The 6,000-nt window shown below is 39.4% G+C and overlaps 1 protein-coding gene across 1 annotated transcript in view; it reads right to left on the reverse strand.

Annotated features, from left to right (window-relative positions):
* LOC124131381 (tumor necrosis factor alpha-induced protein 8-like) overlaps positions 1-3,844 on the reverse strand; it is a 29,797-nt gene extending 25,953 nt beyond the window's left edge. The window contains exon 1 of the mRNA XM_046494621.2: positions 3,720-3,844. The gene's annotated coding sequence lies outside the window, so the exon portion shown is untranslated. The remainder of the gene's footprint in view (positions 1-3,719) is intronic.
* Positions 3,845-6,000: the final 2,156 nt, after the last annotated feature.

Raw genomic sequence — 6,000 nt, forward strand, 5'->3', positions numbered from 1 at the left:
GCCCAGGAATTCCAGACTAGTTCAGCAAGGGTGGTAACTGGACTTTTGAAGTCAGTTAACTCCCTTGCCTTGGGAAGATGGAGGAAGGAGTACAGGATATAGCTATGATTTCCAGCACAGCCAAGACCCCAAACCAGTATCTGACCATGCACTATGTGAGACCGCTAGACAGCTATCAGTACCAAAATTTCAGGTAAACATCAACTAGTCATACATGGCTATGTTTGAAACAACGATGAATCAAACTGTGTTCCTGTGTGACAACATAGGTATCAGATAAAAAACCATCAACTTCAGTAGCATGTGTTAATATAGTGTCAAATGAAGACAACCAACCAAGGGAGATAACCATGAAAGTCATCACTAAATTTGAATATTGATTGTCATGAAGATTTTTAGAGTGAGATTCATGGTAGAAACTTAACCTGAAATATTTACTGGTCTGGTTAGTGATACTTACTTTCCGGTAAGGACGACCCCTAAGTATAACCTGAAATTCTACTAGCCCTAGGGCCCAGGATACCTTTAACATCAGGCAAGCTAACTCAGTCAAGCAGGTTAGTGCCAATTTACACTGCTGTAGATTAACATTGCTCTTGGGAATATTTCAGTCAAATGATGGGGGCGACACCAAGAATGTGTTTTACCCATTGTACCAATGTGAAGAATCAAAACCTGTCTTTGTCCACGAGGCTACCCCTGCATGTAGATTTAAAGGAGTAATCATGGTAATCATCAATATGGTCTCAATAAAATTATATCGATATCAGACTTAATGTAACTTCAAAATAAAACATCAATAAAAATAAATCATTTACAGTCAATGTAGAGCTTCCACAATCAGCACACATTTCAAAACAATTTAACAAAATTATTGGAACTACAAGCTCTCTCCATGTCATAATTATGAAACAAACGCTAAACACACCATTTTGTGGTTTCTACCCCGTTGCCAGGCCCTGTACCCAGAGGAGCCTGGGTTCAGTGAGTACAGTCCACCACAACCAGCTGGGGGCTGCATCCCAACACTGGGGGTGCACATGGGAACATGCTTGTCAGTAACATGAGAATAATGGCTGTTGAGGAGAAATTATCATGTGACATACTTAAAAGGGAGGCTGTTAACTAGGTCATCTCCTGAAACAGGAAATTCATTGGGAAGCTGGAAGATTTCTGTGTACAAACATGCAGAGAAAACATTGACAAAACTAGCTGTGTCTGCTCAGGCAGCGTTGATCAGCCATGGCAATGTGTCCTGCTGGATTCAGTGGAGCACAGCTGGTACATGTCATGTGTACAGATACTGAGCATGTATCCAGAATGTTATCTTGTCAAATGACATGTTTATCGCAACAACCACTCTGGTGAAGACGACATTTACTTCTTTGTACATTTTATTTGGGTGGGCCATGTCTTGATGAAAACTAAAACAAGTTCACCACTTCAGTTCCAACTTGGCATGAATTCAAAACTGGAGGCATCTTATCAACATCTGATCACTCGGCCTTCGAGGTTGTCTAGGAGTTTTGTGTCCGAGTTTGTTTATTATTATTATTAGTTACATGGTCCTGTGCTTAATGCTATTGATAACTGACTTAATAAGAAAGAGCTATTAACGTGCCATTTTCACTGTACAGTGCTTCAGATTGCCAAGGGCCTGGCAAACCCTCCCACCCCACCCCACCCCACCCCACCCCCACACACAAGCACATGTATATATTGTTCATTTTTGGTCTTTTGGTTTGTCCTAAAACAAATAGTTCTTTCTTTTTGTTTCCTTTTGTGACAATCTAAACTGCACTCAACAAGTCTAAAGGCTTTCAGCCCCCTACACACACAACCTGCATAGACAAAAAGGGTTTGGGGCGAAAACATCAGTCAAAAGCAGTGTAGCAATTTCACACAGGAATCTTGTTGTTACATTGGAAGTTCTGAATTGACACTGACATGACACAGGATGATACATTCTGTAATGTCCCTGACGATGATAGAAATCAGGGTGTAGAGTAGTGTCTCTTCTGAAGCTACGGATATTTCTTGCACATAGAAACAAACAAATACTGTACCGATAAGACCTGTCATGCAAATACTGTCTCTAAAACAATATCAGAGTTCATGCACATAGGGGTTTGGGGTAGAATAGGTCTTCAGCAACCCATGCTTGCCCTAAAAGGCGACTATGCTTGTCGTAAGTGGCGACTAACGGGATTGGGTTGTCAGATTCGCTGACTTGGTTGATACATGTCATCGAACCCAATTGTGTGGATCGATGCTCATGATATTAATCGCTGGATTGTCTGGTCCAGACTCGATTTAACTTCAGCAGTTTTGCCTATTTTCACAAAACTTTCCATATACTGATCCCATGCAAATGAATCTGATCCAACAGCTAATAGGACAAGGGAGTGCCCTGGAAGACATGCATAATGATTTTGTTCCTGTAATATATGTTGTTGTTGTTTTAAATTGGGATCAATTGAGTTGTACATCTTTATTCACATGATTTATTGTACATTAACTTGGCAAGAGTTTGAAAAGGAAATAATCAATAAAACATTGACAATCAATGATCCTAATATTTACCTTGCTATCACCTAGGTCAACTATTGGATGTGAAATAACCCAGGCATCACATTTATTTGTCAACAGCACTTAAAAATAATTAACAACTAAGAAAGACTATATTTAGAGAATGTATCACAAGCTCCATACATTAAAACAATAATGACACATTTCCTGGACTAGAGGACTTATCACAAATATCTTTCAGTTTCAGCAACATCAAACAAGTCATATTGTTGTACTTTGTATATATGTATACACTTAATTTATTTCCTTAATTTAATTTGGGTCATGATTAGGGAGTGATGGGACTATTCATTTGACCTGGACATTGGACTTGGTTAACACAGTATGTACATGTGGCATATACTGAACATTGCTGAACACAGTATGAGGAAGATAATCATCAATTCATGACATCACTCATCATATTAGATAATCTTTTGAGCCATTTCACTTTTTCTTTGGGTTTTTACTTCTTTACAAAGGTCCTGTCTGTTGGGTATTTTAAACTAATAAGTACACATATTTCAAAAATAACTGTGTTATTGTTGATTCCCCAAATGATCACGTTTCATTATTCTTGTATAGCTAGCTATCACTTATTGATCTACCCAAGGATATGTAGTGATCACAATCAGGCTTCCAAATTACACTGTAAACAATGTCAGGCGAATTCAACAACTTGTTCGATATATATATTGCTGACCAGTTTTCGTTTACAATCAAAGGGCCGGTCAATATTCAACTTTAACACAATCGATACCACAACCCACATGTTGTCTAGTGTCTGAACTGAAGGTGGGAGTGATCGTCACACACCATATAGCACAGGGGATAAAGTTCAATAACGCCCGAGTAGGCCCTGCCGATACAAGTCCGTAACAAAACCTTATATCCGGAAATATAGAAACAATAAACAACCATACATAAATCGTGTTTCCTTACACTGAAACAACGTGAAGTAACTGTACGTATGTTTGCTATTCAAGATGTAAGAATGTCGCGGACTGAAAATATCTGTGACAGAACAGAATACAGCCTGCAGTGGCCACTATCAATCTCCCTGACACACATGCTTCGCTTGACAATCACGCTTTTACATTTAACATACACTACTACAGTGTCTTTAAGGATAGACAACACATTATACTTACTTCTTTTGTCATGTATAATCCGAAATCTTTAGGAAAGTTAAATAAACTTCAGACGTTGTTGTGTCACCAACTCGCATAAACTCTTTGCTAAGTTTCCGCAGTTCGAAGTTAGCAGGAGGTGACGTCACACGGACGAGTTCATTGTAGGTCAGGGGGTAAACATTGCAGAATTGAAGCTTCATATCGCATGGGTTGGACGGTCGATTTCACACGCACACGAAACATGAAGCACGAGACGTTGGAAGATATTCTTATTTTATTTGCAAATCAGGAAGAATTCACAGAAAAAAGTGTCGTCTTGGCCAAAGGGGTAACATCTTAATCCACAGATATAATATCCAATTGATGCAAACTACTCCATGATGCGGGATTCTACAGGAGCTGATTTATTCTTACCATCTGCAGTCTTGGAACAGCACTCGACAACTCACAACACCCCAAATTGCATGATCTCGAAGCAGATGTTTTCAAGTTTCCGTCTTTTAAGAATTGTATTAAATTTGGTGAGTTTGTTGTTTGATTTATTACGTTACAGCAGAGACCATCTTTTATATGGTCTCTGGTTACAGCGAATATGTTGATATTTTTTTTTATATGGCAATGCATTTATCACTATCAGTGAACTGTCAATCATATATTTGCGGCTATTTCGAGTGTAGTTATTGGAAGAGGACAGTAAGTCCATGTTCGGGGCCACGGGTGACCCAGTCGTCTAAATCGCCGCGATTCGCTGTGCAGATCGAGTTGCGTCCCTTGGGCACGCCAGAAACCTTTGATTGTGGGTTCGAATCCCGTTTCGTCCCGATTATGTTTCTAGGTTTGTCAGCACCATACCCGTGCTCGTGTTTCACCAAAGTGGTAAACGTCTGAGACCTGCATCACTTCGGGCTTTCCTCCAACATTAAGCTGTCACGCCGTGATATAACTGGAATACTGTTAAAAGCGGCGTTAGACCCAACTCACTCACTAAGGCCATGTTCATTTTATAACGTACTGGTACGAGAGTGAGCAGGGGCACATATTTCAACGTCAACATTCTAAAGTAGCTAATAGAAATGCCGAATAATCATCGCATTCTCATCAACAAATCACCCAAACAGACACTCAATAATGCGTAATCCTGCTGCTCGTCTAAGCGCAGATGAGAACATGGACGACAGTCGTTAAAGGTCCCAGTGAACACCTCTAATTGCCCAACATGTTAATCGTTGGAAAAGATTAATAAACCTCAAACTCAAGAAAGAAAGTGACCATCTCACTGAGTGCTAATTAACTTTACGTTGGGACAATAAATCATTGTCAGCGTTGAAATGAACAAGTCTGATCAGTCGGAGAACACGAGAACGCGACGACATGGTGCTTATTGTCTCCGTATTGGGTGTGACCATTTCCCTTTATCGACACCGTCATTTAGCTGGAATATTGCTGATTGCGGCGTTTAACAACAAACCAACCAAATACGTTGCTTAGATCGATGCTCATAATGTCAATCACTGGATTGTATAACCCAGACGCGAGTATTTACAAACCGCCGTCATATAGCTGGAATATTCATGCTTTCAGCGTTAAACAACAAACAAGTAAAGCATAGATAATGCAGATATATCTCAGAAACGAGCAGAGCAGTGATCATTTCAAGTACAATAACGATAACACTTATTTGATAATATTTGCAGACAGCTAAATACCAAGGCATGCAGAAGTCTGCTCAGAATTAGCGCTGTTGATAGCATACCCATGTAGAGTCATGTTACTACATAGAGATACTAACTACCGAGCATTGCTTAACACCGGCTAGAACTAACAAGAAGACCATTGCTTGTTTACGATAAACCCAGAATACCTTGCGAGAGATTGTTAATAAATAGCTGCAGCTCCAGGAACCAGTGTCAATATCATGCATGTCCAAGTTGGTATTCTGTCAAGACGAGAAGCGTCAGTCAACTCCTAACCATAGGTTTGACTTTTCGAAGAAACAGAGTTATGAAAATTGATATTTTATCATTATTTCATAGCTTGTCGACAAACATTCCAATTTGAACGCGTTAGAGACACGTGAAGTAAATTAATCTCTTAGTACCTTAAAAATGAACTAAGAACAGTAAATCATGAAATTAACGTGTCTCCATATTAATGCGAGCTTCGAACTCTGCTAAAATGCGCCATGAAATAATGCGAGTAGCCCTACCTTTGAACTAATCAGCAAACGAATCAGTATCTCGAAAATTCAACCTGGTAACACGAACTTTCAGTATACATATAAATGTATATCAATGTGTAA

The sequence above is a fragment of the Haliotis rufescens genome, unplaced genomic scaffold (assembly GCF_023055435.1).
Source record: "Haliotis rufescens isolate VD_foot unplaced genomic scaffold, xgHalRufe1.0.p SCAF_1, whole genome shotgun sequence".
In the NCBI taxonomy this organism is placed as follows: Eukaryota; Metazoa; Mollusca; class Gastropoda; order Lepetellida; family Haliotidae; genus Haliotis; species Haliotis rufescens.